The following is a 13,359-nucleotide window of genomic DNA, read 5'->3' on the forward strand; positions in this document are numbered from 1 at the left end:
GAGGAGCACACTTTTTAAATCTTATTCAATTTTAATCAATTTACATTTAAATGTAAATAGTGCTTCTTGCTAGTGGCTACTATATTGGACAGCACAGACATAGTGAGAGTGGGTTCAGCTTTGTTTCTCTCTGGATAAATAGCCAATTGTCAGTCTTGAGTATTAAGTAAGTCATTCTTTTCCCACTGAATAGAAATATGAATGTTGCCATATATAAAGTTTTCATATACAGACATCTATTTTCCAGATTGTTTGTTTTTTCATGGATCCATATGGCTAAAAACCATATTGATCTGATTATGGTTGACTTTATAGTCTGACAAATAATGTGTAAAGCAAGTTTCCCAGCTTCTCATTCTCCTATATCAAACTTTTCTTGGCTGTTCTCAGACATATATTTTTCCAAGTGAACTTTAATATCATTGTATCCAATTCTAAAATCAACACTTGAAGTTCTACTTGGAAGTGTCTTGAATTTATAGAACAATTTGTTTAAGAATTGGCATTTTTACTGTATTAATTCTTCTTATCCAAGATCACAGTATGCCTTTCCATAGTTCAGATGTTATATTATGTTCTTCAATAAGATTTCTCAGACACTTTTGCTTAGATCCTGTGTTTCCTTTAAATTATCTATAAGGATATTATGTTGTTTATTGTAAATAGAGTGTTTTTCAATTTTCATTGCCATTTGTTTACAGATAATATAGACAAAAACGGTTTATCTGTACTTATTTATCATGTTTCTATTCTAACAAATTCACTTATTCAAGGTTTTATTCATTGGTATTGATTTTAACAAGAATCTTGGGAGTTTAGACATACAGTGTTATTATAAGAAAAAAATATAATTTTCCAATGTTTACACTGACTTTAATTTTCTTAGTTCACTATATCAAAGTAATGGTGGTAGTAGAAATTCTAACCTATTTTTCATATTAATTAAAATGAGAGTTCTGTAATTTAGAACCATAACTAGATTTGATTCGAGGTAAATTATTTTGTTGGATTCTGTAGTATATTTTTATTCCTAGAGTTTTTATTTAAAATGCTTATTAAATATTATATAATCTTTTCAGGATTAGCTGATATCATACGGTTTTGATTTTTACAGATCGATACAAACAATTTTACTGATAATTTCTGACTATTTGGAAATCTCTCTTATTTTACAACTATTTTTGCATTTGTACTTATATGTGAAGTTAAGCTATACTTGTGGGTGTTTTCTAACTTTACAAGGCTTTATATTAAACTTTTTCTGAATAGTCTGTAATAGCATAAGTAACATCAAAATTATCTAGTTTTTAAAGTTTTGATAGAACTCAGCTGTGAAAATCTATAGTCCTAGTTACTTTTGTTAGTGACAGATTTTTAAATTTCTCAATCAGTTTTATGATTATTGGTTTTTTTTGTTTTTTGTTTTTTGTTTTTACTTTCTTTGGGATCATTTTGGAAATATACATTATATTAGAAAAACATTTTATCTAGGTTTTCAAATTTGTTGCCATAGAATCTTCTTTAATTGCATTTCTCTAGTTATACTGAGAGGTGAAGCCAGCTGGACTTCCTGGGTTGAGTGGGGACTTGGAGAACTTTTCTTCTAGCTAGAGGATTGTAAATGCACCAATAAGCACTCTGTGTCTAACTAAAGGATTGTAAATGCACCAATCAGCACTGTGTCTAAAGGATTGTAAATGCACCAATCAGCACTCTGTGTCTAGCTAAAGGATTGTAAACTCACCAATCAGCACTCTGTAAAATGGACCAATCAGCATTCTGTAAAATGGACCAATCAGCAGCATGTTGCTGGGGCCAAATAAGGGAATAAAAGCTGGCCACCCAAGCCAGCAGCAGCAACCCGCTCGGGTCCCCTTCCATGCTCTGGAAGCTTTGTTCTTTAGCTCTTCACAATAAATCTTGCTGCTGCTCACTCTTTGGGTCTGCACTACCTTTATGAGCTGCAATACTCACCGCAAGGGTCTACAGCTTCACTCCTGAAATCAGCAAGACCACAAACCCACCAGGAGGAACAAACAACTTTGGACACGCCACCTGTAAGAGCTGTAACACTCACTGCGGAGGTCTGCAGCTTCACTCCTGAAGTCAGCAAGACCATGAACCCACCAGAAGGAAGAAACTACAGACACATCTGAACATCTGAAGGAACAGACTCCGGACACACCATCTTTAAGAACTGTAACACTCACCGCAAGAGTCCGCAGCTTCATTCTTGAAGTCAGCGAGACCAAGAACCCACTGGAAGGAACCAATTCTGGGCACAATAACTCACATCTCATTCCCTCTCTTGTAAGTTCTTTTAATCAGACTTATTTTTCATGCTTCTCAAATTGCATATCCCTTGAGATTACATTTCCCCTTTGGGGAGTCCTGAGACTGACAGGAGCTGAGATGATTCCATGCAGCCTTTACTTCATGCATGGCACTTATCCTGTGTGTGGACTCAAGCAGTGTGCCCTTTGCTTTGAGAACCTCTGAAGACGAGAGCCAATCCCAGGCTCGCTCTCCCTGATTCATCTATCAGCTGCAGCTAGTCACTTAATTGTGACCCTTAGATTTAACAGATTGTATCTAGAAGCCAGTCTATTGTGTCTCCCCTAATCTGCCATGGATTCCCATCAAGCTCTCAGTGTTCTCTCTAAAGCTTTTCCTTTAGATCTAAAGAGAAGAATAAAGCACATTTTCACCCTCTGCTTTTATATCTTGTACTCACAGCACAGCTATTTCCAAATAATTTCACTCTTTAAATTATAATCGTAGTTCAGTCTCAGAAAACTGAAATGACTCTAGCAATTTTAAGTAGAAAAAGGATCAATCTATTTAATTACTGCTTACCAAATTTTGTCAAGGTGGTATGATATAGTTTGGATTTATGTCCCTGCTCAAATCTCATGTTGACTTGTAATCCTCAGTGTTGGAGGAGGGGCCTGGTGGGAGGCGATTGGATCATGGCAGCAGATTTCCCTCTTGCTGTTCTCGTGATAGTGAGTGAGTTCTCAGGAGATCTGGTTTTTAAAAGCGTGTAGCACCTCCCCCTTCACCCTCTTTCTCCCGCTCCAGTCATGTAAGATCTGTCTGCTTCCACTTCATCCTCCACCATGATTGTAAGTTTCCTAGGCCTCCCAGACATTTTCCTGTACAGCCTGTGGAACCATGAGCCAATTAAATCTCTTTTCTTTATAAATTACCCAGTCTTGGGTCGTTCTTTATAGCAATGTGAGAAAGAACTAATACACGGTGAAACAGCCGCTGAGTTGACCTGAGGATTGACTCCCAGACAACTGGAAAAATGACCCATCAGAAACTGGCCACTTGTGCTACAATCAGGAAACAACCAAAACTATATACCAGGTTCTACTGTAGTTCCTGAGGATGCAATAGTGAACAAAATAAACAAGTTTCTGTAGTAACAACACTTTACTTTTAGGAGTAGAGTGGAGATGAGAGTCAGGGAGAGAGAAAGGCAAATATGTAAAATATGTATTATGTTTGAGGCTGATGATTGCTATCAAGACACAATGCAAAGGAGGTTTGCAATATCAAATAGATTAAAGGAGGGAAGGAAGCAAGATATGTTAATAGAGAGGGGAAGAAAGTCCCAGAAGGAGGAAGAATACCTGGCATGTTAAAGAGATAAGGAGACCAATGGGGTTAAAGCAGAGTGAGCAAAGAGTTAAGTCATAATAAAGTGTGGTCACAAGGTGATGAAAGTAGGGGGTCATAAAAACCAAGAACCCTTATTGGGGCTGCAAAGCAGGTTCACCAATTACCAATCCTAAGGGAAGACACCCACTCAGTGTAGGATGGCGAAGATCATCACTACGGAACCACCAGGAATAGGAATCCAAACACCTCTGCCCACTGCATTTTGGGCTACAGTTTTACTAAATGCCTGAGTCCAGTGGGACAGATCTCACTCACATGCAACAAGTTACGTGAAGCAGGTTTATTACTTACAGACAGGCAGTAAAGGGAAAGAAGTTTCAGATCCATTGTGAGCCAGTCACTCAAGCCTCGAGAAAGCTGCCTGGGATGGACAGAGTCTCTAGTGGACTTGCTTTGCTAGTATCATAGCTGAGGGACCTTAAAGACAGCCTGCCCAGGTTATATACCTCAGAGGCTACATTAGTGGTCCCCAAACTTTTTGGCACCAGGGACCAGTTTCATGGAAGACAATTTTTCCATGAACCAGTGGGGTGTGGGGAAGGGATGGTTTCAGGATGAAACTGCAACTGTTCCACCTCAGAGCATCAGGCATTAGATTCTCATAAGGAATGCACAACCTAGATCCCTCACATGCTCAGTTCACAATAGGGTTTGTGCTTCTATGGAGTCTAATGCAGCAGCTGATCTGATAGGAGGCAGAACTCAGGCGGTCATGCTCGCTTGCCTGCTGCTCACCTCCTGCTGTGTGGTCTGGCTCTCAACAGGTCACGGATCAGTACCAGTCTGCCGCCCAGGGGTTGGAGACCTCTGGGCTACATGACCCACTGGGAAAAGCTTTGAAGGACATTTTGTTTCCAGGGGAGAAAGGAACAAAGCCCTGAGCAGCTCCTCCCTAACTCAAGATATTACATTCCCTAGGAGGGACAGAAACAAGGCCCAAGCCATTTCAGGCAATTCCTTCCTATCTCAATATATTGTATTCCCAGCACATTCTATGGTTATTCTGAAAGCTGCATGCAGGAAGTAGGGGGAGCACTGGGTCAGTGCAAGACCACCCAGAGAACCGTCCTGCAGGGACATGATACGCAGGATCACCAGCTGATCCTGAGGTGGGAGAATCTCCTGAGGCCAGCAATTCAAGACCAGCCCGAGCAACATAGCAAAACCTGTGGCTCAGACAAAGAAGGAGAGAGAAAGAAAATCTTCCATTGTCTCATTTGTTACCCTGGACTTCTACCATGGCATCCATACTGAGGACTGAAAGCATGCGTTTGCTCTTTCTTGTATTTAAAATAAAAAATTCACACCTGTAATCCCAGCACTTTGGGAGGCTGAGGCGAGTGGATCATGAGGTCAGGAGATCGAGACCATCCTGGCTAACACGGTGAAATCCCATCTCTACTAAAAATACAAAAAATTAGGCAGGCGTGGTGGTGGGCACCCATAGTCCCAGCTACTCGGGAGGCTGAGGCAGGAGAATGGCATGAGCTTGGGAGGCAGAGCTTGCAGTGAGCCGTGATCATGCCACTGCACTCCAGCCTGGGCAACAGAGCGAGACTCCATCTCACAAAAAAAAAAAAAAAAAAAAAAAGAACTCTCAGAATGGTCCAGACCCACACTTTGTCTGCTCAAAATTTTGTTCCTTTTTGAGGGAGAGGGAAACAGAGGTTCCAAACCTCCATGGGGTATCTTAAAGTGAGAAAAGGAAGAAATGTAAGCTAGCATTGATTTAGCACCTCGAATGTGTCATGCATCAGGCTAGGAACTTCCATCTTATCTAATCCTTGTAACTATTCCACAAGGTAGATCATATTAATTTCATGTATATATGAAGAACCCTGATTCAGAAAGAAGATAAGAAATTTATCAGGATCAGTGTCAATGCAAGTCTGTCTGAACCCAAGCCCCATGGTTTTGCCATTTAACTCTTTTTACCCTTGAAATATCATTACTTATCTCAACAAACTGACATATATAAGTATGAATGAACATGCTTTAATTAGATTTTTTAATATTTTCTGCATGTACTATCTTTTTTTTTTTTTTTTTTAAACAGAATCTTGCTCTGTTGCCCAGGCTAGAGTGCAGTGGCATGATCTCGGCTCACTGCAACCTCCGCCTCTCAGGTTCAAACAATTCTACTGCCTCAATTCTCAGCCTCCCAAGTAGCTGGGATTACTGGCGCTCGCCACCACGCCCAGCTAATTTTGTTTTGTTTTGTTTCAGTAGGGACGGGTTTTTGCCATGTTGGCCAGGCTGGTCTCAAACTCCTGACCTCAGGTGATCCACCTGCCTCAGCCTCCCAAAGTGCTGGGATTACAGACATGAGCCACCATGCCCAGCCTGCATGAACTATCTTTTGGGATAATCTTCCACATCTCTCAGCCAGTTTCTCTGACAATAAATGGTGGAGGGACCTTGGAACCCATGAGTGGCTATCTCCAAAGCATATGTTGTTTTCACTATAATGTACCATTTTCTGTAGCGAAATACAAATGATTTTGGATTGATAAAATTCCCCTTTATCTCTCTCTCTCTCTATATATATATACACACACTATATATATATACACACACACACACCCTATATATATATATATATATATATAATTAAGGGTTGATATTATTATCAACTCAACTCAGTTCCCCTTTATCTATCTATATATTCATATCTATCTATCATAGCTATCTAATTAAGGGTTGGTATTATTTAGCAAATTTACAGGACTTAATTTTTTTTTTTTTTTTGAGACGAAGTCTCACTCTGTCGCCCAGGCTGGAGTGCAGTGGCGGGATCTCGGCTCACCGCAAGCTCCGCCTCCTGGGTTCACGCCACTCTCCTGCCTCAGCCTCCCTAGTAGCTGGGATTACAGGTGCCCACCACCACGCCCGGTTAATTTTTTGCATTTTTAGTAGCGACAGGGTTTCACCGTATTAGCCAGGATTGTCTCGATCTCCTGACCTCATGATGCGCCTGCCTCGGCCTCCCAAAGTGCTGGGATTACAGGCGTGAGCCACCACGTCCGGCCCAGGACTTGAATTTATCAAAGAAAATTTCTCTGTCTTCCTTGCCATAAAGCACTGCCTGGAAAGTTCTGATCCCTTGCCTTGAGGCAGCCCAGTTCTTGTTAAATCTGACAACATGGTGCCTTGAGTTTGGGCCTTGGAAGATGCCAACGATGTCGGCAGCATAGAATTGTTGAGGTGTGTTTGGCATGAACTACTTAGTCCTCCCAGAACTACTCTAGTCCTTCCACTTTATTATACTGATATGCTCAGGAGTAATCATCACTCAGAAGTCTGGACCTTGTCCAGCCCCAGATTCCTGGACTTCTCTGAAGCTCTTATAATGGTCCCATAACCAAACTCTATTAACTGCTGAAGACCACCCAAGAGTAGCCTTTAAACTGGATGTGGCCATATCAAATTTCCCAGGGCTTCCCCAAGCTAAACTGGGTCACCCAGGACCACCCAGAGGCAGAACTGCAGATCAAGTGGAGTTTTGGTTTGGACTCAACTTCCAAAGAATGTGTGTTGTCTTCTCCAGCATTGAGAAACCTGGCTAGAAAGGCCAAAGTCTACTCACTCATGAAAACAGCTTGGATGGAATATATCATCCCACCACTTGGCTTCAGTAATATGTATAGCATCAGCTGTCCTCATCTAAGAATCACAGGCTGTGAATCCTAAACTGTGAACTTTCCAAGAATGCTGCAAAAGCCATCTTTCTCAGCTACCCTATCCAATAGATTGAGGGAAAAAATGAACTTTGTCTCCTCTCAGTCATCTGATTCTTGAGAAGTTGAGAATATTTTACTCTGGATTTTACATACATTATTAACTGACTGATCATATAGTACACTGCAATTTTTGGATGAAATTTGTTATATACATAAAAGATATAAGCATTATTTGTCATTTAGCTAATTTCTTTGCATGAGTTTTGAAAATAAACATCTATATCATAAAGATTATATCAGGATGAATCCTGTGAATTGACAGTAGGTTGGGATTTAGTACTTTGTAAGTCTGATTGTGCAGGTGCTACAGTTCAACTTGCATGTAGTTGTATGTCTTTGTTTAATATAAGCAAAAGTAGAAAGTGATGAATGAGCATACTGAACCATTCTCTAGCTGAGAAATTTTGACCTTCTGAATGTGCATTACCATGGCCATATTCCAAGTCGTTCTATTAAATCCCTTGAGCAATTCCAAACTGATATTATTTAACAAAAATTTTTTCTTGTGTACAGATGTAAAGAGATACTAGTATAGTTACACTGCAAGTCACCATATAATCTGACTTCAGCATAGACATGTCTCTGAAAAACCTAGGATGCTGCTTTTCCTTCAGCCATCTGTCAACTCAATGACAAAATGTAAGAAAATTCTATTATTTTCCACCTTCCCCCAAAAAACAAGAATTAGAGGTTTCACCAGTTTATGAAATATTTAAAATTTCATCAAAGATAGATAAATTGATGCCCAAGTGATAGTTTAGTGAGAAAAGAGAAAATCCTGGTAGATTTATCTATTTCTTGAATAGGAAGAGGGGTTAACCCAAGAGTCATTTGTCACCTACCATGTGGAATCAATTATGTCAGACTGAGCCATCAATTAAATTGGAAGGCATTGCCCTTATGCTTTCTAGATTATAGAAAAAATCGTATACAAATGAGAAAGAGAAAGCAGCAAGATTGTACCTGGTTGATTCAAACCCCTGCTTTCCTGCAATTCTATTACCAAAGATTGTCTTTCATCACGTCCAGGATTTTCACCTACAACTGCACCGCAATACCAGCATCCAGTTACACATCCACACTACTGCTAAGCAGACAGACTAAGAAATCTCTCCAGTTTAGTCATTTATGTGTCAGCAAGCAGGGAGTCCCACTTCCTTCATTGCCAGAAAACTTACTTCTGCAACACTGGAGTGATGGCTAGACATTTACAAGCCATTTTCTTTGGCTGACAATTTTGTTTTCAAACCCTTCATGAAGCATCTGCAACTACTGTTTTATTGAACTAATTTCAGACGCAGTTGTGTTTCCAGTAATCTATGACAGTTTTAAAAGTTTGAAGAGACCAGGACTTGGAGACAACAGTAGAGCAGATGTGTTTCATTGGGACTTGTTAGCATCTTGCTAAACTATGTTATAGACATTTTTCAGGAGGCAAACATCAGGTCAAGCAACAACAAATCCTCTCTAACCATACATAATTTCATGTCAAGAGATAAAATGAGAATGCACAAGCCACAAAAATTTTAGCTCATCATGCAAGGATTACACATGTATATAAAATATAACGTGAATGATTTTTTAAATCTTGAAAAGATCACAACAGATTATTAATTGTAAAGAAAATACGTTTGTTAAAAACCGGCACCTATGATATGCCAGACACTGCTCTAGATCTGTGGAATTCATCAAAGTCTAAGGGGCTTGATTTCAAGGAGTTTCTGTCCAAAAAGAGTTGGGGGGCAGGAAGGGTGGCAGGGAGCAGACAGAAACAAAGAAAATAACAAGTAAATTATAAAGCTTATGGGAAGATGGTAAGTACAATGAAAAGATGAACAGGTGGAGTAGGGGAAGGGAGGTTCCAAGTGCAGGGATTGGAGAAGGAGGACAGGTCAGAGAATCTGAATTATCTATATGTTCTTTGATAAGGTGACATTTGAACCAACACTTGAAGGAAGTGAGGGCATTAGCAAGTATTTTTAAATATACTCGCTATATTATACTTGCTGTATTTTAAATATACTTGCTATATTTCAGTTCTGTTTATCAGATTGATGTGTAATTCTCAAATCCATAGAATTACACACCGATCTGATAAACAGAACTGAAGACTAATCATTAAAATTTTAGAGGGCACAAATGGTAAAAATACTTTCATCTCACTTGGATTGCTTCTCCCAAAGGCTTCTTTTCCATACCTCTTTCTTCGTTCTCGTTTCTTGCTTTACTCTTCTATTTTTCCTGCCAAATTCATGTGATTTCTCTGTTTCTATATAAGCACTTTTAAAATTAAGTGAATAACTAGAAGTGTTTCCAGTATTACTATCTTCTCAGGAAACCAACATGCCCACTTACCTTATTCTTGCTGTGAACACTTTTCTTTACTGAGGTGATCATAGGAATCAGGGTAAAGTCTATGTCTCATTTAATGATTTTAAGTGTGTTCCTGAAACCCTTGTCCTAAAATGAAAAGCCACAGATTGAAAAACCAAAACAAAAAAAGCACCTCCACTAATTTCAGAAGGAAATTAACATTCATATTATCCCAATCCAAAATTCCCAATTTTTGTAGATTTGAACATACATCAATTGAACAGTGAAAACAAGTTTGTATAAATAATAAGTATGAGAAAGATCTAGTTCAAATATAAGAAGTAATGTAATGAAGTTTCTTATGCTCACCAAGGAAGGCAGTGGTTGAATTGGGGTGGCAGTTGGTGCACATCATCAGGCAGGCATTTGATATCAAAGTTGGATATGCTGGATGTATTGATTTCTTTGTGTTGACAACAAATTATCACAAGTTTGGTAGCTTTAAAAGGTAGAAATTTATTCTCTCATAGTTAGGAAGGCTGAATCCAAAATCAAGGTTTCAGCAAACTGTCTGGAGGTGGTAAGGGAGAAGCTGTCCCATGCCTCTTAGCATCCAGTGATTGCTGGCAATCTTTGTAGTTCCTTGGCTTAGAGACAGATCACTCAGCCTCTGTCTCTGTCTTCACACAGCATTCTTACCTGTGTCTCCGTGGCCAGATTTTCCTTTCCTTATATGGACACCAGTCATTGGAGGATCCACCCTCCATTGTGACCCCATCATAACTTGATTACATCTGCAAATATTATTTTCAACTAGGGTCATATTGAGGTACCAGAGGTTAGGATTTGAACTTTTTATTGAACACAATTCAGCCCACTGGATAAAAAATGTCTTTTTCTTGGACTACAAGAAATTGAAGGCTCAACCTGAGAGCAGTTCAAAACATAGAAAACACATGTGTGAAATAAACTGAAGATTCAGAAGATGCTTCCTCTTCATTCTTCCCACCTGGCATACCAACAAAACAAAAGTGAATTTTAATCCAAACATGATGCTCACTTTTAATTTTTTCCATGTGATACTCTTTGATTAGAGATTATTATGTGAAGTGGATAAATGGGTCTTTTCTAAAATATTATTAATTTAGTATATTGTATTCAAGGTGTTTTGGGATTTTAAAAAACTGTTATTTCCACCCAAAAAAAATGTTACTTTGAGAAAAGTGAACTGCGTGGTAAAAGTGTTTAACTGAATAGTCATAACATGAAATAAATATACATCTGCAGATTCACAAACAATCCCGCTGTGATCCAGATAATTTCATAAGGACTGAAAGTAATATTTTCAATGTATGCCATTAAATAGACCCTTAAAAATTCTCAAATACCTCTATAGTCTAAAATTTCCTCCAATGAAAAGGAAATGATTGTTGCAATGTGGAGGCTTCAGGGTCAGGTAAGGGATCCTCCAGGTTCATTTTTTAACAAATGAATTTTCATAGCAGGTATTATGAGATTGAATTATGTCCCCCTAAAAAAGGTATGTTTAAGTCCTAACTCTCAGTATCTTAGAATGTGATCTCATTTAGAAATAGGGTCTTTGTAGATGTAGTCAAGATGAGGTCATTAGAGTGGGCCCTAATCCACTAGGACTGGTATCCTCATAAAAAGGGGAAATTCAAACAGAGACAGACACTATGTGGAGATAAAGGCAGAATGACATGTAGAGATGAAAGCTGAGATTGAAGTGATACATCCACAAGCCAAAGAACACAAAAGGTTGCCAACAACCCACCAGAAGCTAGGAGAGAGCCATGGATCAGATTCCCTTTCATACCCCACAGAAGAAACCAATCCTGCCATCACCTTGATCTCAGACCTCTAGTCTTCAGAGCTGTCAGACAGTAAGGTTCTGTTGTTCCACTTGGTGAGACTTTGCTATGGCAGTCCTAGCAAACTAATACACCAGCCTCGGTTGTAAAAGTGACTTGACAGAAAAAGTTAAAGTTATTGTATGCCATGGACTTTAAAGGTTGGCCTTGATCAATGAAAACCTCAAATGTTGAATGTCAGAAGTCTGTCCTATGCTGTAGCTTTCCTAGACAATCTCATCCACACCTTTCCGAGTCTGTTCTCGTTGCTGCTCCATTAACAATGAGAGATGAAACTTAGCTTCACATTCCAAGGGTCATTGTGGATGAAGTTCTGTTTCTTCTCTTTCACTTTGGTTGCTTAACTCCAAACAGAAGTCTGAGATGGCACTGAAATGCTACATGTATGTAACAGTAACTCTTCACTCCCAGTACTATCTACATTCTTTACTTCTTCCTTTGTAAGAGAGAATAGGGGAAGGCCATGTACGCAGCTATAAACACATTTCTCAGCCTCACTTGCTCAAAGAATGGTCTATAAGTATACATATGTATATTGATTTATTTTATTTTTGAGACGGAGTCTTGCTCACTGTGCGATCTTGGCTCACTGCAAGCTCCACCTCCCAGGTTCACGCCATTCTCCTGCCTCAGCCTCTCAAGTACCTGAGACTACAGGCGCCTGCCACCATGCCTGGCTAATTTTTTTTGTATTTTTTGTAGAAATGGGGTTTCACCGTGTTAGCCAGGATGGTCTCGATTTCCTGACCTCATGATCCGCCCGCCTCGGCCTCCAAAGTGCTGGGATTACAGGTGTGAGCCACCACGTCCGGCCTATAAGATATATCTTATAAACAAGATGTTAGGTGACACTTTTGGAAAAGTTTATTCAGCTAACGGATCCCTCTTTACCCTTCTCATTTTTTTCTTTTGCAAAACATGGTGGTAATATCTTGAGGTCCAACAGCCTTTCAAAGATCATGAGTAAAAGGCTAAGAGATCCATCCCTGAGTTCCTGACACTCTTGTGCTATTCAACAGATACCAACAACTGCCATCTCTATACTTTTTATTGATTGACAGAAATAATAGCAATATAAAAATAACATAATTGACATCATTAGCCAATTACAACTTTTCACATATAAAAACCTATCCATGCAGAAATCATCTAAGCTTGTCATACTTTACAACCCAGACTCATATATTAACATTCTTCATTTTTGTCTTTAAAAAACAGTTTTGTCATTGTTTGACCAAGAGAATGTTATTTCACAACTCAAATAGCACAATGCTAATCAAAATAAATATTATTCTTCTGAGGTTTATTCTCATTACATTAGGCAGCTACCTCAGAAATACAGAAAACAAAACAAAAAAACAAGATCTTTGACCTACTTAAAAATTTTTAATTCATCAGAGCAAGTGATCATCTTTCAATGGCCACAGAATGGGCAAAGTCTAATTGTTCGATATGGGTTTGAGAAAGTTTTAAATTTTGTGGGCTACTAAAACATACGAAGGTAGTCAACACTTATTCACTATTCACTGAGACCTCTCCAAACAGCTTCACTAGCAGAGGAGTAGAAAAGTAGGAATTTTAACAAGGAAGACTTGAGGATTCTTTATTCTTTGGGTATATTAGCCACTTTTTTGAAACTCAAGGAGATGTCTAGGGCATAGTTCTAAGAAAAGGATAGGCGGTTGTCAATACAAAAATCACTTCAAAAGTTATACCACTGAACCCGA

The 13,359-nt window shown here is 39.0% G+C and overlaps 1 long non-coding RNA gene across 5 annotated transcripts in view; it reads right to left on the reverse strand.

Moving 5' to 3' along the window:
- LOC110742856 overlaps positions 1-12,222 on the reverse strand; it is a 157,460-nt gene extending 145,238 nt beyond the window's left edge. For all 5 annotated transcript variants that reach the window (XR_002521044.2, XR_002521045.2, XR_002521049.2 and 2 more), the window contains exons 1-2: positions 10,110-12,222; positions 9,783-9,887 (exon numbers count right to left, since the gene is read on the reverse strand). This is a non-coding gene — a long non-coding RNA (uncharacterized LOC110742856). The remainder of the gene's footprint in view (positions 1-9,782; positions 9,888-10,109) is intronic.
- Between the last annotated feature and the right edge of the window lie 1,137 nt (positions 12,223-13,359).

The sequence above is a fragment of the Papio anubis genome, chromosome 4 (genome assembly GCF_008728515.1).
Source record: "Papio anubis isolate 15944 chromosome 4, Panubis1.0, whole genome shotgun sequence".
Lineage (NCBI taxonomy): Eukaryota > Metazoa > Chordata > Mammalia > Primates > Cercopithecidae > Papio > Papio anubis.